At 42.1% G+C, this 23,809-nt stretch overlaps 1 protein-coding gene across 6 annotated transcripts in view; it reads left to right on the forward strand.

Annotated features, from left to right (window-relative positions):
- The window catches only part of SLC45A4 (solute carrier family 45 member 4), a 151,958-nt gene that overhangs the window by 37,145 nt on the left and 91,004 nt on the right, over positions 1-23,809 (forward strand). For 2 of the 6 annotated variants that reach the window (XM_060775936.2, XM_060775939.2), the window contains exon 1: positions 10,863-11,052. The exons of the other annotated variants lie outside the window; for them this stretch is intronic. The gene's annotated coding sequence lies outside the window, so the exon portion shown is untranslated. Of the gene's footprint in view, positions 1-10,862; positions 11,053-23,809 lie in introns of those variants that run through there. 6 annotated transcript variants of the gene reach the window in all.

Here is a 23,809-nt window from a genome sequence, read left to right on the forward strand (position 1 = left end):
TCTTGTAGTTTGAAGCCATTGTTCTGCGTCCTAGTCTCCAGGGAAGCAGAAAACAAGCTTGCTCCCTCCTCCCTGTGGCTTCCTCTCACATATTTATATATGGCTATCATATCCCCTCTCAGCCTTCTCTTCTTCAGGCTAAACATGACGAGTTCCTTAAGCCGCTCCTCATAGGGCTTGTTCTCCAGGCCCTTGATCATTTTAGTCGCCCTCCTTTGGACACATTCCAGCTTGTCAATATCTCTCTTGAATTGTGGTGCCCAGAATTGGACACAATATTCCAGGTGTGGTCTAACCAAAGCGGAATAGAGGGGCAGCATTACTTCCCTAGATCTAGAAAGGTACTGCTTTAAGCAGGGAGGCAATAAAAGGCACCCATAAGGATGTGGTGGCGATTCGATGGGGAGGACATCTACAGATGACAAAGCTCCTCAGCATGGAAGATGGAGCGACAGCACACACACACATACACACATCGTGGCCGGAGGCAGGGACAGCCTCCAGATGCCGGAGATGGAAAAAGATGGGGAAAACCTTTACCCCTGTTTATGTATTGTCTGACCTTGTTAATTGTATAATGGCATTGAATGTTTGCCGTACATTTGTTCTGTAATTCGCCCGGAGTCCCCTTGGGGAGATAGAGTGGAATATAAATAAAGTATATTGTTATTATGTGTTGTCAAAGGCTTTCATGGCCAGAATCACTGGGTTGTTGTAGGTTTTTTTGGGCTATGTGGCCATGGTCTAGAGGCATTCTCTCCTGACATTTCGCCTGCATCTATGGCAAGCATCCTCAGAGGTAGTGAGGTATATTGTTATTGTTATTGTTGTTGTTATTGTTATTGTTTTACAAGGTCAACCTTTAGCCTTCTCTCCTTGATGCCTCACCAAACTCAAAGCTCACAATTCCATAGCATCAAGCCATGTCTGTTAAAGTGGTGTCAAACTGCAATAATTCTACAGTGTAGATGCACCCATTGCCCACAAGTCAATCCAATGCACCACGCTGCCTCTCTTGCAAGATCTTTGATAGACAATTGATAACAGAATGGGAAAGAGAGCTCTCATTCATAGGGCTGCTGCCATGTCGAAATCAGTATGATGGCCATTAACAACAACATGCATACATATGGAACACGAGTTACAATCGAAATGGAAAAGGGCTGCATCACATTTGACATGTGGGGAGATAAAATTGCTTTGGCGGTTGGATCCAGCCCACAGACTGGCCATCCTCTTAAATACTTGCGAAGGTATTTGATCCGATACATCCCACAAAGACAGAGATGGGATTCATGTCAACTTGCTTTCCATCCAAAACGGATTGTGGGTGTAGCGTGAAATTGAAAATCTGCAGACACCCTCAGGTGACTCAGGCCCAGATCAGAAAGCTGCAGGGAGGGAGAGTTTTCCCAAGCGGTGGCTGGATTTTAGCCACAGCTAAAACTTTGTACAAATCTAAGCGCAGTTTGATGCCCATCACTAGACTCATTTTGCCTTGAGGCTCCCCAGCCTGGTTGACTCCGGCCTGGACAGAGTCATAAGATGGAAGATAATTACAAAACCAACTTATTACCATGAAGTCTATGGAGCTGCAGTGTTTTCTTGCTCCAGGGAAATCCTTTCTGCATCAATTTTATCTGTCAAAGAACACCTGCTCCTCTGACCACAAAAGCAAAAAAAGTTGTCAAAGGAACACAAACAGATTCGCCACAAATCTGCAAGGATTGACTGTGATGTTGGGCTGGGCAGACCTTAAGGTCTTATCTACACTGTAGAATTGTTGCAGTTTGGCAACACTTTAACTGCCATGGCTCAATGATATGGAATCTTGGGATCTGTAGTTTGGTGAGGCAGCGACAGAGAAGGCTAAAGACTTTGATAAACAATATGTTCTACTATTGCATAGCATTGAGCCATGGCAGCTCAAGTAGTCTCTAAATACATTAAACCTGCAGTGTAGATGCTTCCTTATTCCCTTCCTTACCATATCATTGGAAAAATCCCATAACATTTCAGGATCTCCTTCCTAAGGTCTTTCACACTTTAGAGACACATGTAAAGCGGAAGCTCATGAAACTGGACATCAAATGAAGGCAATGTTTCCTCTGGACATATATTCAGCCCAGAAAATTGCAGAAACATGGGGATTGAAATGAAATTTCATGGAGATCAGAATTCTTATTGGGGACTAGCTGTACCTGCCATGCGTTGCTGTGGCCAACCTTCCCTCCCTCTTTCTCTCCTTCCTTCCTTCCTTCCTCCGCATTGCTGTGCCCAACCTCCCCTCCCTCCCTCCCTCTTTCTTTCTTTCTTTCTTTCTTTCTTTCTCTCTTTCCTTCCTTCCTTCCTTCCTTCCTTCCTTCCTTCCTTCCTTCCTTCCCTCCCTCCCTCCCTCCCTCCCTCCCTCCCTCCCTTTTTCTTTCCTTTCTTCCTTTTTTCTTTCCTTCTCTCCTTCCTTCCTTCCTTCCTTCCTTCTCTATCTCTTTCCTTCCTTCCCCTCCCTTTTACTTTCTCTCCTTTTCTTCCTTCTCTAACTATTCTTGGACTGTAACTCCCAGCAGTTCTCCTGATTGATCTATCTACCTACTGTCTATCTCTATCTAATCTATATATCTTATCTATCTGGAGGATTTCTGGGAGTTGCAATCCAGGAATAGGAAATAGAAAATATGTACCGATGGAGATGCTCTCAAAGAAATCCAAGGAGAAGCAAGCTTGCAGCTTGGAAGCAGTGCATTTGGAGTATATTCCTCCAAATGCACATGCACTCCATCGTCATTTTGCTTTTTTTGGGAGGGGTTTTCGCGCATGTGCTGCATTGTCATTTTGCTTTTTTGGGAGGGGTTTATGAATGATGGTCACTCGTTGGTCTGTTAGGGGTGTAGTGTCCAAATTTTCTGTCAATTTGTTTAGTGGTTTTTGAGTTATGTTAATCCCACAAACGAACATTACATTTTTATTTATATAGATGATGCACTTGTGCTCTTCCTTCCCATTGTTATACCCTTGGTGCACTGCTTCAACATAATGCCTGCAATCAGCTTCACAGGAAATGAAAATAGTATGTTGGTGTCTCTTTCTCTGGAGGTTTTAAAGCACAGACTAAATGTCTTGGCTTGTGTATTCTTTCATGATTCTATGAATAAAGACATTATTGCATGTCAGAGACAAACCGGCATCAAGAAGAAGGGAAGGCGGAGAGGAGATATGATAGCCATGCATAAATATGTGAGAGGAAGCCACAGGGAGGAGAGAGCAAGCTTGTTTTCTTCTTCCCTGGAGACTAGGACGCGAAACAATGGCTTCAAACTTGAAGACCTGGCTGTTCCGATGTGCCTTTCCAGAATAGGAAAACTCCAGCAACATGTCCTGGAAGCACTTTATTAGAGTTTAAGATTGCCCGCGCACTGCACTTACCCTAAAATCCGATATTCCACCTGTCACATCAGCACTTTTAACTTGTACCCATTACATTTGGCCTGGCCCTAGTTTTATTGTGTTTTGGTGTATTGTTTTTATTGTTTTGTTGTTTGATATTGCTTTAATTGTTTTGATTTGCTTTAAGTTGTGCATTGTACGTTATGTTTTATTGAGGCCTTGGCCTTTGTAAGCCGCATCGAGTCCTTCGGGAGATGCTAGCGGGGTACAAATAATGATAATAATAATAATAATAATAATAATAATAATAATAATTCAAACTACAAGAAAGGAGATTCCATCTGAACATGAGGAAGAACTTCCTGACTGTGAGAGCCGTTCAGCAGTGGAACTCTCTGCCCCGGAGTTTGGTGGAGGCTCCTTCTTTGGAAGCTTTTAAACAGAGGCTGGATGACCATCTGTCAGGGGTGCTTTGAATGCAATATTCCTGCTTCTTGGCAGGAGGTTGGACTGGATGGCCCATGAGGTCTCTTCCAACTCTTTGATTCTATGATTTTATGATTCTATAAGGTCTTCATCCTTCTCTGTCAACAAAATGCAGGTGCTTCACCAAACTACAGCTCCTAGGATTCCATAGCCTTGAGCCAAGGCAATGAAACTGGTGTCAAGCTGCATTAATTATACAGTGCAGATGCATTGTCTTCCTGACAAAACATCCTTCTGGGCTTCACTATGATGCTTGCTGGTGTGTTACGTTTGGAATTTTATATGCCCAACTGTTTTTAATGCAGATGAGAACATTGCAGAAGATACCAATAATCATATTTTTGCATATTTAATGTCATTTCCATAGTGCCATTTTGGCAACAATAGCCCTGTTAGGAAGATGTGGATGTAAACATATACAACCTGAGGTTTGCTCCTGCTTCATTCCTGCAGCTATGAATTGTGCTTTTCTTGCATGACTTGGTAGGCATCACCTGCTCTGTTACCGGGGCACATGACAGCCCTTGCAAGGCAAGAACAGTGCGCTTTTCGCTCTTACAAACATTTGGATTCCTTCTATTATTCCTTCGTTGAGACTCAGGACTGTGGATTTGCACCATTTTCAGTAGCCAGGGAGTAAGTGGCAATATCATTTTATTTAAATGTATCAGCTGTGCAATGTCAACGCTGAGCAAACAAGATAAACAGGGGTCAGGTATTATATCAGCTCTCAGGGTAATTGAAGGAACTATATTCAGTGCCAGGGTTCAATGGGGAAGTTTGTCAAGGAAGAAGAGAGGGACGTGCCCCAGATCACACACAAAGCGAGAGTTAGTGCTGACTAATAGTAGTGAGTGACCTCACGCATTACATACGAGGAAGGTTTTCCAGATTGGACAATGCATCATTGTTTTTTTTATTTCGTGCATTTCATTAGCTTTCTGGCCTGCCATGGTTCAATGCTATGGGATCGTAAGAACTGTAGTTTGGCGAGGCGCCAGCATTCTTTGGCAGAGAAGGAGAAAGGCCTTGTAAAACTAAAAATCCCAGAATTTCCTAGCATTGTGATGATTCTACCAATGCACCCAAATTCCAGTGTAGGAGATTTTGTATCATAAGAATGTTTCCAGATGGAGGGTTCTGACCCTTATCAATCCCTGGTGGCGTCTGTGAAAGGAATCCGCTCTGGGTTTTAGTCCGAACTTTTGAGGAGGGACCCAGTTGGTTGGCGAATCCCAACAAAAGCCGTTGCAGAAAGACAAAGATAATTCTCTGCTCCTGAATAAACAGCCCGGGTGGCGAAGCGTGCAGAACAGGAGTCTGTACAAGCAAATGTGATGCCTAACCTCCGGCTCCTTCTCTGTGTAAGCAACAGCTGGAAAAACAGCCTTCCTGGTTGTTTATAATATGAGCTGAGGCTGTAAGAAGTCACTGAAACAACTCTCTTCTTTCTGAGCATCTTCGCAATTCTTTTCTGCTTCAAAACCAAGAATTGTTCCAAGTCCTGAAATGAAGTTCAGACTAAAACCCAAAGCGGATATCATGAGGGCCATTGCCCTGTTCAGTACCATTTCCTGTCAGAAGCCATTGCGTAGTGTATTTTTTATTTCTGTTGTCGAAGGCTTTCATGGTTAGAATCACTGGGTTGCTGTGAGTTTTGTGGACTGTATGGACATGTTCCAGAAGCATTCTCTCCTGGCGTTTCGCCCACATCTATGGTAGGCATCCTCAAAGGTTGAGAGATCTGTTGGAAACTAGGCAAGTGAGGTTTTATCTCTTTCTTACTTACTTACTTAGGCGATCCCTCGTTTTCCGAGGAGGATTGTCTTCCAATATTTTTGTGGGTCCGTATGTGGTTGTGGAGCCCTATTCTTGCTCTGCATCTTCTTCCGCAGTGAGGGCATTGGTTTCCAGGTGGAAGGCGGTCTCGGTCGGGATTGGCTTGATGAGCCTTCCTCTTAGCATGCTTCTCCCTTTCGCCCTCCATTCGTGCCTCTTCAAATTCTGTAGCACTGCTGGTCACAGCTGACCTCCAACTGGAGCGCTCAAGGGCCAGGGCTTCCCAGTTCTCAGAATCTATGCCAGAGATTTTAAGGTTGGCTTTGAGCCCATATTTAAATCTCTTTTCCTGTCCACCAACATTCTGTTTTCCATTCTTGAGTTTGGAGTAGAGCAACTGCTTTGGGAGGTGGTGGTCGGGCATCCGGACAACGTGGCCGTCCAGCGGAGTTGGTGGCGGAGGACCATCACTTCAGTGCTGGTGGTCTTTGCTTCTTCCAGCACGCTGACGTTTGTCTGCCTGTCTTCCCAAGAGATTTTCAGGATTTTCCGAAGGCAGCGCTGATGGAATCGTTCCAGGAGTTGCATGTGACGTCTAGTTTTATCTCTACCAAAGTGCTGTCACTTCATGAAACTACACATCCCATGCTCTCATAGCCTTGACAGTTAAAAGTAGTACCAAACCGCATTAATTCTACAGTGTAGATGCACCCATAAGTGCAACCAGTCATAGGAGATTAAGGCTGGATCTACACTGTCATATACAATGCCGTTTCGAACTATGTCATATGGCTAGTGTAGACTCATATAATGCAGTAATTAAACTGCATCATCATACTTTTCAAGCAGCCTAATATCTAAAGACAGAAATGCCTAAACAACCTCAGGGGGGTATTTACCAGAACTAGGTTTGAACAGTTAGAGTCCAGTGGTTCTCAACCTGTGGATCCCCAGATATTTTGGCCTTCAACTCCCAGAAATCCTAACAGCTGGTAACCTGGCTGGGATTTCTGGGAGTTGTAGGCCGAAACACCTGGGGACCCACAGGTTGAGAACCACTGAGTTAGACACAATAGTCAAACAGGGAAGCTGTATAATGTGGGTTGTATGCTTTATGATTAGGAGCCCCCGGTGGCACAGTGGGTTAAAGTGCTGAGCTTGTTGATCGAAAGGTCGCAGGTTCGATTCCAGGGAGCGGCGTGAGCTTCCGCTGTCAGCCCTAGCTTCTGCCAACCTAACAGTTCGAAAACATGCAAATGTGAGTAGATCAATAGGTACCGCTCCGGCAGGAAGGTAACGGCGCTCCATGCAGTCATGCTGGCCACATGACCTTAGAGGTGTCTACGGACAACGCTGGCTCTTCGGCTTAGAAATGGAGATGAGCACCACACCCCAGAGTCAGACATGACTGGACTTAATGTCAGGGGACTAGCTTTACCTTTACCTATGCTTTATGATGGTGTGTCAAGTGTGTTTGTCAGGTGTTTTGATATGGCTGATGGGCTAATGGGGTTTTTATTCTCCTTTTAATCGCTGTTGTCATGTGTGTGTTTGTTGGTTTGTTTTCATGATTGGTTAAGTCAGTGTTTCTCAACCCAGGGGGCAGGGGGGGTCTAGACTATTAATAGTCGGGAGCTCACTCTGACCCGGGCTGGTTTCAAACTTATGACCTCTTGATCAGGAGTGATTTAATGCAGCTGACTACTTACTAGCTGCCCCACAGCCCGGTTAAGACTGAATTATAGGAATGGGTGTTGCTCGTGCTGGATATATGCCAGTACTCTGGCAACAAGGAAGAGGATGGATAACAGTGGAATGAAGGCTTCGTTAAGACAGGATTGGAGAAGGAGGATGAAGAGGTGGTTTTGATTATGCCTTTGTCTAAGGATGAAATCAGTGAAGTGGGAGGTGTTTTGGACTTCAGCTCCCACCGTTCCTAACAGCTGGTAATGCTGGCTGGGATTTCTGGGAGTTGAAGTCCAAAACACCTGGAGGCCCAAAGGTTGGGAACCACAGATAGATGGGCGGAGAACGATTCAATAGGCCTACGTGTTTTGTGCAGATGAGAAACACCTGTTGAGACATCCTAGGTAGTTCAGTTCAAAACAAAGCGTGTAGAAACAAGTTCAAAGGTGTGCTTTTCATAAAATCAAAGAGTTGGAAGAGACCTCGTGGGCCATCCAGTCCAACCCCATTCTGCCAAGAAGCAGGAAAATCGCGTTCAAAGCACCTCCGACAGATGGCCATCCACCCTCTGTTTAAAAGCTTCCATAGAAGGAGTCTTGTTTATGTTTGAAAGTTAATGTATATCTAAATGTATAGGCAAAAAATAAAAAAAACTACAGTGTAGATCAAACATTAGAAGGTTAATGTATATCTTTGGAGAGTGACCGTCCATCCCATCTTTGTTGTCCCATCTATAGTTACTTACTTACTTAGGCAATCCCTCGTAGTCCGAGGATGATGGTCCCCCAAGTGTAGTATCCTGGTGGTGGGTCTGTAGGTGACTGTGGAGCCCTATTCTTGACCTGCATCTTCTCCCACAGTGAGGGCATCGGTTTCCAGGTGGAAGGTGGTCCCGGTCGGGGTTGGCTTGATGTACCTTCCTCTTGGCATATTTCTCTCTTTCGCCCTCCATTCATGCCTCTTCAAATTCTGCAGCACTGCTGGTCACAGCTGACCTCCAACTGGAGCACTCAAGGGCCAGGGCTTCCCAGTTCTCAGTGACTATGCCACAGTTTTTAAGGTTGGCTTTGAGCCCATCTTTCAATCCCTTTTCCTGTCCACCAACACTCCGTTTTCTGTTCTTGAGTTCGGAATAGAGCAACTGCTTTGGGAGACAGTGGTCGGGCATCCGGACAACATGGCTAGTCCAGCGGAGTTGATGGCGGAGGTGGAGGACCATCGCTTCAATGCTGGTGGTCTTTGCTTCTTTCATCACGCTGACATTTGTCGGCTTGTCTTCCCAAGAGATTTGCAGGATTTTTCGGAGGCAGCACTGATGGAATCATTCTAGGAGTTGGATGTGACGTCTGTAGACAGTCCATGTTTCACAGGCATAAAGCAGGGTTGGGAGGACAATAGCTTTATAAACAAGCACCTTGGTATCTCTACGGATGTCCCGGTCCTGAAACACTCTCTGCTTCATTTGGAAAAATGCTGCACTTGCAGAGCTCAGGCGGTGTTGTATTTCAGTGTCAATGTTGACTTTTGTGGAGAGGTGGCTGCCAAGGTAGTGGAAATGGTCTAATGTTACACCACTGAGCTGTATTTCTGGCATTGGAGAGGGATTGGCTGGCAACTACTGGAAGAGCACTTTGGTCTTCTTGATGTGATAGGCCAAGCATCTCGTATGCTTCTGCAAAGGTGTCTAGAGTGGCTTGTAGGTCTTGCCCCTATGATGCACTTTCCCCCATTCTAAACTGAAAACCATACCCTACTGTTTTATTTTCTTGGGCTCACATCAATTACATATCTTCTATTCCTACCTCATCTTATCTTGTCCATTTGGCCTGCCCATCCTGTTTCATTTTATATTGTGTGAATTTGCTTTATTATTTCATTTTGTTATCTTAATTTATTTTCTGATGCATTTTGTTTTTTGTATTCCGTATTTTACTGTGTTGTATTGTATTTTTAATAGGGTTTGGCCTCATGTTAGCCACCACGAGTCCCCATTGGGGAAATGGTGGCGGGGTATAAATAAAGATTATTATTATTATTATTATTATTATTATTATTATTATCTTAATCTATAGGCAGAAAACCACAGTGTACATCAAGCAAGGAAAGGTCAATGTATATCTTAATGTATAGGCAAAAAACACAGTGTAAATCAAGCATGGGATGGTTAATGTATATCTTAATGTATATGGGGGGAAACTGTGTAGACCAAGCATTGGAAGGTCAATGTATATCTTAATGTATAGGCAAAAAACACAGTTGTAGATCAAGCATGGGAAGGTCAATGTATATCTTAATGTATATGAGGGAAAACTGTGTAGACCAAGCATTGGAAGGTCAATGTATATCTTAATGTATAGGCAAAAAACACAGTTGTAGATCAAGCATGGGAAGGTCAATGTATATCTTAATGTATATGGGGGGAAACTGTGTAGACCAAGCATTGGAAGGTCAATGTATATCTTAATGTATAGGCAAAAAACACAGTTGTAGATCAAGCATGGGAAGATTAATGTATATTTTAATGTATAGGCAAAAAACACAGTTGTAGATCAAGCATGGGAAGGTTAATGTATATTTTAATGTATAGGCAAAAAAACACAGTGTAGATCGAGCATGGGAAGGTTTATATATATCTTAATGTATAGGCAAAAAACACAGTGTAGATCAAGCATGGGAAGGTCAATGTATATCTTAATGTATAGGCAAAATAAAAAATCAGTGTAGCTCAAGCATGGGAAGATTCATGTATATCTTAATATATAGGCTAAAACCACAGTGTAGATCAAGCATGGGAAGGTTAATGTATACATTAATGTATAGGCAAATTAAAATAAAAAACCACAATGTAGATCAAGCATTGTAATGTTTATGTATATCTTAATGTATAGGCAAAAACAGTGTAGATCAAGCATTGTAATGTTTATGTATATCTTAATGTATAAGCAAAAAACACAATGTAGATCAAGCATGGGAATGTCTATGTATATCTTAATGTATAGGCAAAAAACACAGTGTAGATCAAGTTAGGGAAGGTTAATATATATCTTAATGTATAGGCAAAAAAAAATAAAGAACTACAGTGTAGATCAAGCATGGGAAGGTCAACGTATAATCTTAATGTATAGGCAAAAAAAAACCCCACAGTGTAGATCAAGCATGGGCCAACTTGGGCCCTCCTTCCAGGTGTTTTGGACTACAACTCCCGCCATTCCGTAGGAATGGCGGGAGTTGTAGTCCAAAACACCTGGAGGGAGGGCCCAAGTTGGCCCATGCCTGGGTGTAGCATACTTGAGAGAAGATGCAGCTTGAGCCAATCAGCGCGCGGGAAGGGACACAGCCTCGCCTCTGATTGGCTTAGCGCCCCCTTTCCCCTTCAATACATCCCCGTCACCTCCTTTTCCACCTTGGCTGCCTCGCGCCGGGAGGCCCCGCCCCCTTATTTTGCATATGCATGAGGCGGGCGGGCGCGAGGGAGGGGCGGAAGCGGAAGCGTTTCCTCGGAGACGGTTCCCGAGGAGCTGAGAGAGAGAGAGAGAGAGAGGGGAGGCTATATAAAGCACCCGTTGGCCGCCCGCTCGGCAGTCCGTCGCTCGCCGCCGCCTCAGAGGGAAGCACCGGCCGGCTCAGCGACCCCCAGGCGGAGCCCGACCGCCCTCCCAACCCCGTCCCCAGCGGAGGAGGAGGAGGAGCGACAGCAGCGCGGTCCCTGAGGAGAAGCAGGTACCCGTCGAGAGAGAGAGAGGGATCCAGAGGCCTGAGAACCTCGACCGTTAGGGAGTCCCCCCCCCTTGACCCGCATCATGCACGAACACGCATCTTTGCACGTCGGAACGTCTGGGGAAGATGCGTGTCGCGTGTCAGGTGCCTCCTGGACCTTGAAACCATAATAATAATATACCACCGTTAGGGAGTCCCCCCCCTTGACCCGCATCATGCACGAACACGCATCTTTGCACGTCGGAACGTCTGGGGAAGATGCGTGTCGCGTGTCAGGTGCCTCCTGGACATGAAACCATAATAATAATATACCACCGTTAGGGAGTCCCCCCCCTTGACCCGCATCATGCACGAACACGCATCTTTGCACGCCGGAACGTCTGGGGAAGATGCGTGTCGCGTGTCAGGTGCCTCCTGGACCTTGAAATAATAATAAACACACATATATATATACACAGACTGGGCCACAGCAAATATTATTAAGATTTATTTACTAGCCGTCCCCTGCCACGGGTTGCTGTGGCCCAGTCTGTGTATATGTGTTTATGTCTGTATGTATGTGTTTGCGTGTATATATGTGGGTGTACAGATGTGTGTGTGTGTTTATTTGTGTGTTTAGATGTGTGTGTGTATGTATATTGTGTATATGAGTATGTATGTGCACATTTGTATGCATGTCTACACAGGTATATATGTGTGCATGTATATGTTTGTTTATGTGTATATGTGTGTGAGCGTGCATGTATAGATGTGTGTGTATACGTGTATGTATATATTTGTGTATCTGTGGTTATATGTGTATATGTATGTGCACATGTGTATATTTGTTTGTGCATGTGTACACGTATATATGTGTGCATGTATATGTGTATATTTGTGCATGCTTGTGTATATATGTGTGTGTGCACATATATGAGTATAGACATGTGTGTATACATGTATATATATGTATCTTTGTGTTTGTATGTGTATATGTATGTGCACATGTGTATATTTGTGCATGTGTACACGTATATATGTGCATGTATATGTGTATATTTGTGCGTGCTTGTGTATATATGTATGTGTGCATGTGTATGTTTGTTTGTGTGTATATGTGTGAGTGCATGTATATGTGGGTGTATAGATGTGTGTGTATACGTGTATGTATATATTTGTGTGTCAGTGTGTTTATATATGTATATTTATATGCACATGTGTATATTTGTGCATGTGTACAGGTATATATGTGTGCATGTATATGTGTATATTTGTGCGTGCTTGTGTATATATGTGTGTGTATGTATGTGTGCATGTGTATGTTTGTATATGTGTATATTTGTGTGTGCTTGTGTATATATGTGTGCGTGTGCGTGTATAGGTGTGTGTATATGTGTGTATAGGTGTATGTTTATATTTGTGTTTCAGTATGTTTATATGTGTATATGCACATATGTACAGGTATATATGTGTGCATGTATATGTGTATATTTGTGCGTGCTTGTGTATATATATGCGTGTATGTATGTGTGCATGTATATATTTGTATACGTGTATATTTGTGTGTGCTTGTGTATATATGTGTGTGTATAGATGTGTATGTGTGTTTAGATGTGTATATATATATTTGTGTATCTGTGTTTATATGTGTATATGTGTGTGCATGCATATTTATATGTGTATATTTGTGCATGATTGTGTATATATATGTGTGCATGTGTATGTCTGTATGTATATATGGTGCATTTTGGGGGGGGGGGGTTAAGTCCATTCCGCTGGGGGAGGGGAGTGGTGGACACTCATTGTCCTAATAGGTGTATTGTGTCTAAATTTGGTGTCAATTTGCCCAGTGGTTTTTGAGTTATGTTAATCCCACAAACAAACATTACATTTTTATTTATATAGTAGCTGCCCCCTGCCACACATTGCTGTGGTCCAGTCTGTGTATATGTGTTTTTTGTGAGTATATATGTGTGTGTTTGTATATATATATATGGTTTTGTGCATGCGTTGTAACGCATTTTTTGTTTTTTGGCTTTTTCAGTCTCTTCTGTGTTTTTCAGTGTTTTTATGAGTGATGGTCACTGGTTGGCCTGATAGGTGTATTGTGTCCAAATGTGGTCTCAATTCGTCCAGTGGTTTTTGAGTAATGTTAATCCCACAAACAAACATTACATTTTTATTTATATAGAAGATAGATGATGATATAATTTTCCTCCTGGAAAGCGAAGCCTGAGGATGAAGTGCCCCCTCCTCTCTGCTGTTTTGTTTTTCCTTCCATCTCATATTCAAGTGTGTGTCAAACTGCATCAAGGCTACCATGTTCATTTATTATGTTTAATGTTTATATATACCCCGCTTCATATTTCCCCACGTATATAGTGGGGAAATATATAATAATAAATATATAATATAGTGCAATACAATAATAAAATTGTATATTATGTATTACATGCAATACTAAAATGATGTATTATAGGGGTATTATAGGGGTTAAACCGTTGAGCTGCTGAACTTGCTCACAGAAAGGTTCGAATTTGGGGAGTGGGGTGAGCTCCCACTGTTAGACCCAACTTCTGCCAACCTAACAGTTAGAAAACATGCAAATGTGAGTAGATCAAGGAGTAAGGTAACACCACTCCATTCAGTCCTGCCAGCCACATGACCTTGGAAGTGTCTAAGGACAATGCTGGCTCTTCAGCTTAGAAATGGAGATGAGCACCACCCCCAGAGTCGGACACGACTAGACTTAATGTCAAGGAGAAACTTTACCTTTACCTATATTAATAATAATAATACTTTGGGTTGCTGTGAGTTTTCTGGGCTGTCTGGCCATGTTCCAGAAGCATTCTCTCCTGACTTTTTACCCACATCTATGGCAGGCATCCTTAGAGGTTGTGAAATCTGTTGGAAATGAGGCAAGTGCCATACAAATATGCTATGCATACAATACAGAAAATAAAATTAAATTGGAGCCTTTGGTGGTGCAGTGGGTTAAACCATTGAGCTGCTGAACTTGCTGATTGAAAGGTCGCGGGTTCGAATCCAGGGATCTGTGTGAGCTCCCACTGTTAGCCCCAGCTTCTGCCAACCTAGCTGTTCGAAAACATGCAAAGGTGAGTAGATCAATAAGTACTGCTCCGGAGGGAAGATAATAGCGCTCTATGCAGTCATGCCAGCCACATGACCTTGGAGATGTCTATGGACGATGCTGGCTCTTTGGCTTAGAAATGGAGACTAGCACCAACCCCCAGAGTTGGACACGAATGGACTTAATGCCAGGGGGAAACCTTTACCCTACTAAAATAAAATACATCAACATGAAAATAATAATACATTACATAAGCCAGGTCTATAAATTGGATAAAACAACCTCTGTTAAAATAGAATTAGTTAAAAGATCCATGCAATCAATATAGCAGCCCAGCTGAATGCACAGAATGTTGATATAAAGTGCTAACTGGTTGGCAGTACGTTCTGGCTACTATCATCATCAAATGCCTGCTGGAAAAATCAAGTTTTTAGGTCTTCCCTAAAGCATTGTAGTGTAAGGGCTTGTCTAAGTTTATTGGGGTGGGTGTTCCAATGCCAGGGGCCACCACCAAGAAGGCCCTCTCCCTTGCTCCTACCAACCGCACTTAAGACGGAGGTGGGACTGAGAGGAGGCTCCCGCAGTTTAAAATATACAAATCTTATTATATTATGTTTATTTATATGAGACTAGATGAGACTTTATTTCTATCCCGCCCTATCTCCCCAGTTGGGACTCGGGGTGGCTTACAACATATAGAGAGGCAAACACTCAGTGTCATATAAAAATATAAAATAACATGAACCAAAAGATAAAACCCAGTTTACATTTACACAGGCAACAAAGACAGACATTTGAACACAGACAAAAGGAGAGTTAAATATACAAATGTTACTATGCATTTATTATGTTTATTTATATCCCGCTTTATATCTCCTTATGTTAGAAGTATTACCACAGAATTGGAAATAGACATATGTTATTATGTTTACAATTATCTATGGTATTATTATTTTTATTTTGCTCCTGGAAGGCGAAGCCTGAGAATGAAGTGCTTCCTTCCCTCTGCTGTTTTGTTTTTCTTTCCATCTAATATTCAGGTGAAATTGACTAACTGCTAGGGCTCAATACTGGATTTGTGGGGGTTGTAGTTCTCTAGGCTTTGTGAAACTACAGCTCCCTGGGTTCCATAGCAGTTAAAGTGGTGTCAAACTGCATTAAGGCTACAGTGTTGATTTATTATGGCATTATTTTCCAAATAATTTTTATTGAGCATTTACTAGGGGAGTGGGGAGGACAAGGAAAGGAAAAATTTGGGGATCATAGCTTAGATATTGTTTAGTTGCATCTTTACAAATGTCTAATAAGTCTCAAGGAGAAAACAAGGAGGGTGAGGGTTGTTGAGGTATGGGGAGTTCTTTTACAAAATTACCATGGTTACAACTAAGTCTTTACCTCTGTTTCTTTAACACGTATTTCATAAAATTTTCAGGATTCAAACAAATTTAATATCAAGTCTAGTGCTTGTATCTTCTTAGTCTTATCTTCATATATTTTTCCAGTTTTTCTTCAATGGAAATTGATCATAATTTTTTGTAACAGATTATTTAATATTACATCTTTTCTTAAATTATTTGTTATTTGTATCTACAGGGTTTCAAATATTGCTATTGTATTATTATCATTTCTTCCTCAGTCTTGGTCCAGGGAGTTCTGGGAGGTGAACTCCCAAACAACCTGGAAGCCAAGAGCTTGGTAACCATTTTTCTATAGAATTGCCACAAAGAATATCAGTGTGCCTCCAAATATTAGATTGGGTCTCTTTAAAGAGCAAAAAGATGGCAAATAAATACAACAACAACAATAATAGATACCTGGATGTGCACGAAATTCCCGGAAGTATGCTAAAGACCTTTTAAAACTGCTTCCTGATTCCCATTGAGCTATATAAGTCAAAGGCAGAAAAATGAGACATGGTATAAGAATTGTGTAATTTGGATCAACTGAGTAATAATGGCTTTAACTATTTACCAGAGATCGTGTCAAACTGCATTCCTATTATATTGAAGGACTGGAGTAGGAGGACTATGTTGATGTGAATTTGGTGCATGTTTTCTTCAACACCCCCTCCTCCGCCCCCAATTCAGTTTTCCAAGGAAAAAAACAGCTCAGTTGTAGTAGACCCGGCTCCTGTCATAACCTGGCTTAGTACTGGCTTTTTTAAAAAGCCACCTGAAATGATATATGAAAGAACTTAGCCATAGCCCAATGCGATTCTAGGCTGCATTGAAAGAAGTCTAGTATTTATATTGAGAGAGTCATAGTCCCACTCTGTTCTGTTTTCATTAGACCTTGCTGACACTGCAAATCAAGAAAGAGAAGAGTGGCCAAAATTGTCAGTCTGCAAGCCACGAGTCCCTCTGAGAAGTGGATTAGAGAACAGGGGATGTTACTTTGGGTGGGAACTTGATAACTGTTTTAAACACTTGAAGGGATGTCACATTGAGGAGGGGGCAAGCTTGCTTTCTGCTCCTTCAGAAACTAAGACACCGAGGAATGGAGTCAAACACCAGGGAAAAGGATTTCACCTAGACATTGAATCTCCTTCTTTGGAGATTTTTAAATAGAAGCTGGATGGCCATCTGTCAGGAAAGCTCTGTGTGTTTCTGCCTGGTTGGGGTTGGACAGAATGGTCCTTGTAGGCTCTTCCACTTCAAGAATTCTATGATTTAGTTGCTCATCTGTGTCCTATCAGTAGTTGGGAGATCCTGCAGAAAGCCTGCAAGCAGTGCATAGCTTGTTTTCCTGATGCTGGTGGTCTCCAAACTTTTGGTATTCAACAGTTTCCTATTCCTGCATGTGGAGATCTCCTCTACAGTTAATTATCCTGGTTAATTGCAGCTAATGCTTTCTTCTCTGCATGTATTGATCCCCCCACTGTTCTGTTGTAGGGACAGTAAGTGGTGAAAGAGCATTAGGAAAGTGAGGTTGTGCCTTAGATTATGTGTGTGCATTAGAGGCTTGTGATGAAGACTTCCCTCTTTTATGTGCCCAGAATCTGGTTTCTGATGTTATGTTGCCACAGAACAGAGATAACCCATTTTTAATTTCTTGTGATTCTGGGGGAGGATCTTCAACATTGGTGTCATAGTCTTGTTGGATGACTAATAAAAAAAAGGGGGGGGGAGAGAGAGAAATAAGCAGGTCCTCTAAATTTTAACAGGTTTTTATTTGAATGTGAGCTTTTGTGGGTATAATCCCACTTCTTCAGATGCAAACTGTTTAGATCCATAAAATCCCATCCCATAATAAAATAAAAACCAGTTGGTCTTAAAGGTGCATGCCTCTTCTCTCTTCATTTTCCTCCTTTTTATCTTGACAGAAACTTATGCAGCTACATGTGTGGAAACCTCTTGCATCATTAATCCATCTATTTTAAGTTTTTTATGTTAAAATGACAACAGCTAAGCACAGGTGACGGTACTTCGCTCAAAAGTTGGTATTTTCAGAACTAGCAGAATTGGTTGAGTTGGAAGGAAGGTGGAGGCAGAAAAGGAAAGCTTTGAGGTATGGGCTTCATGGGGATTTCATAGCAAAAATGTGAGAAGGACTATCACAGGATGGAAAATTTTCTGCCTAATCTTAAGGTGCTTTAGAAGTCAATATCCTTATGACCTGTAGATGCTTCTGAGCAATCTCTGTGTGTGAAAAGGTCTTAAAAGAAACCTTGAGAGGAGAGAGTGTGCAAAGAAAAGTCTCAATACAAGGAGACAGATAGTGGCAGTGATACCTTCCTTTAGGTTATTGTGAAGACTGGGCACCTAGGTTGTGGGTGTCGTGGCTTTATTTAGGACAACAAGGGAAAAGCCTTGCTGTGCATGAAAGGCTGGGTCTTGGATATGTTAAAAGAAATCAAGAGAGATTTGGCCCTATGAGGTCTTCCATGAGAGGCTCAAACAAGAAGGGTATATTGAGGAGCATTCACGGGGAAAGCAATATCTTAAAAGGTCCTGATCCATTCCGATCTTAGAAGCTGACCAGGGCCAAGTCTGGTTAGTACTTAGAATGGCAATGAATACCAGGTGCTGCAGGCTATACTTCTGAGGAATGAAATAGCAAAGCCACTTCTGATTAATTCTTTGCCTTAAAAAAGTATTAAATTCATGGGTTGCTGTAAGGCAGCAGGTAATTTGAGGGTACATTTTTGTCTATCTTATAGACCTTTCCATGCCGACTCTAAGTTGAACCTGTCACTATTGTTTGTGGGCCTGAGAGACTCGGTCAAGATCACCCAGGGGGTTTTCATTGTTGAATATGGATTTCCAGAGTTGTAGTCCAGTGCTCAAGTCACCGCAACACACTAGTTCCTTTGAGGGTACACACAGACAGGGAAGTATTGTTGTCAGTCCTTGGGTTGGGAAAGAATATTAAGTGTAGAAAATGAGAAGCCCAAGATGAATAGTAGAATTGACTGGTGATTTGTTCTGGTTAAGACTGAATTATAGGAATAGGTGTTGCTCGTGTGGATATATGCCAGTACTCTGGCAAAAAGGAAGAGGATGGTTAAGAGTGGGATGAAGGCTTCGTTGGGACAGGATTGGAGAAGGAAGATGAAGAGGTGGTTTGGATGATGCCTTTGGCATGAGTAATGCATGTCTAAGATGGGCAAGAGGTGACTGGAGGTGACTGGAGATGTGAAGGCACAAGCAGAAAGTGAGATATGTTGGGTAAGGGAGTTAGGAGAAGCCAGACTGAACTAGCTTGAGAAAAAAGGCTGCAGGACTAAGAAGATGAATTGGGAGTGGTAAGAATTGGAGAGGGGAGACTGTAGAAGGAAAACTGGGAAGGCAGGAACTTGTCTCCATTATGATTGGAAAATGTATTGGTTTAAGCAATAGAATGATGCTGAGTAAGGGAAATAGTTTGGAGGGCAAGAAAGTAAATAGAATTTTTAGTTCTGTGAGAGGCAGAAGAAGAAGGAACAAGGTCCATGGTGTCCATTGTGTTGGTTCTTTGGAGGAAACCATCTACCTGTATGAAAAGCTTGCCATCATGGGGTAGTGGTTTGAGGAAGGCACGTCAAGCCAACCCCCATCTAATTTGTCAAGCCAACCCCCATACCTAATTTGCACTAGGTATTGTACTGTTGTATTGTGTTCTGAGGCCTTGGCCTACGTAAGCCGCATCGAGTCCTGCGGGAGATGCTAGCGGGGTACAAATAAAGTTATAATAATAATCGAGACTGCCTTCCACCTGGAAACCAATGCCCTCACTGTGGGAGAAGATGCAGGTCAAGAATAGGGCTCCACAACCACCTACAGATCCACAAGAATACTGATCATGGAAGACTATCCTATTCGTCCAACGACGGATCGCCTAAGTGAAAGTGGTTTAAGCATTGGGCTAGAACTCAAATTCCCATTCAGTCCATGGAAAGCCGCTGAGTGACCTTTCAGAAAGTCATATCATCTCAACGTCAGATGAAGGTGATAGCAAATGAATTCTGAACATACCTTGACATTGATAGATTGGTCTTGGGGCCACCATAAGTTTAAACAACTTGAAGGCACAAAATAACATAACTGGAAGGAAGTTAGGTTTTGGGCTCCAGTAGATCTGATGGCAAGAGTTCAGAAAAGTTGAAGAAAAGGGAGCCGTAGAAAAGATTTAGGACATGGACATGGACATGGAAGTTTCTGTTCTGTGAAAAGCTAAATTTAGACGGCAATGCTAAAATGAAGAATCTTGCAACTTGGGCTCGTCATAGCCTTCCAGATAATATAGGACTGCAGCTCCCATCAGTCCTCACCATTAATTTTGCTGGGACTAGAACTGCACCAATATCTGGACAGCCACTGCCTGCCCAACCATTCTGCAAATATGAACAAGTCTTTAAGATATCTGAGGGTATATCTCTAAGGTATCTCTGTTGTTTTTGCTGCAACAGGGAAATGCTGTCCCCCCTCTGGAAGCAATTAATCTGGAGAGAATAAAAGGAAGAAGAAGTGAAAAAGCAAAGACATGAAGTACAACAAGAGAGGCTTTTCTTTTCATAATGCTTGAATAGGCAACTCTCAGAGCACATTTGTTGTGGAGGAAAGGGGGGAGGAAAACAATCACAGGGAAGGTTCCAGAAGAAATGGTGACAAAAGGGAAGTATCAGATGGACAAAGTCTAAGAGGGTGCAGAAAACCAGAGAAACGAAAGACGGAGATGAGGGAAGTGAGGCGGTGATTGCAGGCAGGATACTCTGTAGCAAGAAGGGTTCTGTTTTTGTTTTTTCTTACTTTTATCTAAAATATCTCAACAATCACTGACAGGAGTTGGGTGTAAATTATTGGTTCTGGGGAAAGGAGAGGGCCTGAGGAGTCATTTAAACAAGAGGGTGCTTCTCTGCATATCTCTGTGCAAAAAAAGTCTACATCTCTTCTGTCCTTTTCATGGTCCCTTTCACAGAAGAATCTACTCCCTTTGCCAAATTTGGTAATGGAAGGTCTTTCTCTCTAAAGCAGTGATTTCCAAACATTGGTCTCCTGGGTATTTTGAATTTCATCTCCCAGAAGCCCTAATTGACTTAGTCAACAGTCAGGAATTCTGGGAGTTGAAGCCTAAGCATTTGGGGTAGCAGATTTTTGGAGACACTGCTATAGAGATTCAACAGTTGGTATTCAAATAACTGAGTCGATCCCCATCTACTTGCTGCTGACTCTTGCTGCTGAGAACATATAAGACTGGGAGAGCAGTGGAATGAGGGAAGGATTTGTGCAAATAACACACTGCTCGAGAGATTTTGGTGCTGTGTTTTGGAGTAGCAGATTTTTGGAGACACTGCTATAGAGATTCAACAGTTGGGATTCAAATAACTGAGTCGATCCCCATCTACTCGCTGCTGACTCTTGTTGTTGAGAACATATGAGCCAGGGAGAGCAGCGGAATGGGACAAGGATTTGTGCAAATAACACACCGCTGGAGAGATTTTGGTGCTGTGTTGGCTATGCACCAAAAGCAGCTTGAGATTAGTATACTAGGTAAACACCACCAGTGATCGGCATAGTCGGCCTGTTTTTCCAAGAGTGTTCGTGTTACTCAGTTGTCTTATCTCAGGGGCCCTTCTGGCAAAGCAAACCATATCTCATTTGAAACACGGAGAACATTGTTGATTTTGTCACTTTTACTGAGAATTTATTGGAAAACTGCCACCATATTTAGTTAGGGGTCAGAAAGAGCAAAAGGTGGAACTGAATATTAGCAATAAAAATGACAGTAGTCATCTTGGTACAATTGTGCCCACAATGCAAATAATCCACACTTTGTAACGAGCAGGCAAGTTGCTTCAGTTTGCATATTTGTGGTCTGGCCCCATCACCCCTTGCATTATACATGTGCAACAGTGGAAAGGGCAAACATGTACTGCAGATGCGGGTACACTTAAGTCTAACCCAGATATTCAGGACCTTTTTGCTAGATATTTGGATAGTTTTTGAATAGAAAGATAGCCTTTTGATTTTTGGAGACATGCACTTGCCAGCTTTCAATCAGATTGGAAGTATAAAAAAACCCCTAAAGAACACATTAATGGTGAGGCTTGTTAGCTTCTAGAAAAGAAGGCTCTGAAAGAGACTAGGGCAGAAAAGTTTTGACTTTTACTTGTTTTCTGCAGACCAAGGCCTAGCTTGCTGTGTCTAGCCAAGGAAGGTATGTGGATCCCCACCTGGGAACTGTCCATAACTCAGCATAAAGGAAAAGCAGTATTTAAAACTTCTGCAAAATGCATATTGTTAAAATGGCTTGTGCTGAATTGTGTGTCCATCTTCTACAAGCAGTTTTTTAAATTATGACCTGTATTGCACCCCATAGCATAGCTTAGGCAGTAATGCTGCTAATATGTATTGGAAATCAGCTGGATCTGTGGCTGGTTGCTGTTGGTGGAAGTGGATGGATTTTGGCTGGACTTTGGAGCAGAAGGGAGAGTGCATTTCAAAACAGTCTGATAACTAGGAAGCAGAGGAGAGTCTTCAAGCTGTTTTACTAGATATGCAGCAATTATTTCATGTGTTTATGTGTACTTGCATGTAATTCTGTCTATTACAGCTGCATGACGTGAGGAAGTTTTGCTTGAACTAAGATATTTTAAGCCTTAGTCATAGATTTCCATTTGATTTTTTAAAAATGTTATATATGTATTTATTAAGATGGCACAGGAACTACATTTTGTAAATCGATCTTAATGAATGCTTCAGAACTAGTTCATCCTAGAAACAGGCTTGGAGCTTTTAAAGGCAAAATTGTGCTGTCTATGATTTTTTTTGAGTAATTGTGTACTTCAGATGCAAAGAGCAAGGTATCTTGAGTTTCATTCATGTTCCTGAAAGCATCTATCAAGGGCTGCTTTGACCAAGGAGGCTGCCAAAAGGATGACAAATGCTGATGGTGAAATGCAAGCACTTAATGAAGGTAGCAGCAGCAGCTGTTCTCTTGAAAATGAACATTATGCTCAGTCGTTCAGAAGTGCCGTTTTAATCTAGTGGGCATCACTTGTTTTTTGAACTGTCTTTCACGATTCCTTCCAAATGAGACTAATTTTGTCTCAGAAAAGCAGGTATTTGGTGAATGCAAATGCTGAACCTGTTGAGCTGCTTTGAGCTTCCCCTGTCGGGACTCCAGATGAGAAGAACAGAATAGAAATCTAAGTTGGTAACATGTATTGTTAACATCTGATTACAAATGCAGAGTAAAAGATATTAATTTTTAATGGTACTATAGGTTATAAAAACTCAGCATTTAGAAATCAAAAGCCGTGAGGAGGAGGGTGTTTAACTCTGTCCACTCTTCTTATCATTTCTCTATCTACAGCAATAATGTAAATCAACACTTATGTAGATTAACACTGTAAAATACATTTTACGCATACACAGAAACAGAAGTTACACTGTCTGCCACATGATAACTTTGCTGCATTTGAACATTAGGGATGACACTATGCGGTAGTTATTTCTCTAGGTTGTAGGCTGACTTGGAAGTTGCACTCTTGGGCAAGAGTCTTTCCTAGCTCCAGTGCTGGAGATTTTAACTGGAAATCTGGGGATTGAACCTGAAATTTTAAGTATAAAATCAGTACATGTTGTTCTCATTATTGAGCTGTGTGGGATGGAGCCACAAATGATTGTTATATTTGCACTCTGCTCTTCTTCCAAGAAACTCAGAGGCATCACAGCCCACTGCCAACTTGAAAAGTGGCTTAGACTGACTGTAACTTACTTATGGTACTCTGCAATATGCATGGTTCAGTAGAGATCTGAACCCATCTCTTTGCATTCAATAATGCAGCTGTTGTGCTACATTATTTTGTCATCTGTGAACCTGTCCATTGATTGCTGAATAAGGAGGAGCAAGGTACAGTTAGGCATATGAATTACTTCTTAAAGCAGAAGAAAGGGAATACTTGTCAACATCTACAAAACTCTTTGCTAGAGAGGAGAAGGCTTGATTTGGAGGTCATTCAGTGAGTGCTACATCCTCAGTTTACCTTAATGCATTTGCCTAGTTGCACAACTCAGCTCTTGTAAACATTTGGGAAGGCTGCATGATGTTTTTTCAGCTGTTGCTTACATAGTGAAGGAGGCTGAGGTTAGGCATAGCGCTTGCTTGTGTAGACTCCTGTTCTGCGTGCTTCACAATTCAGGCTATTTATTCATGCAGAAGAGGCAGCAGGAGTAGATAATCCTGTGTTTCTGCTTGTGTTTTTATTGG

Source organism: Anolis sagrei, chromosome 4 (assembly GCF_037176765.1).
Source record: "Anolis sagrei isolate rAnoSag1 chromosome 4, rAnoSag1.mat, whole genome shotgun sequence".
Taxonomy (NCBI): Eukaryota; Metazoa; Chordata; class Lepidosauria; order Squamata; family Dactyloidae; genus Anolis; species Anolis sagrei.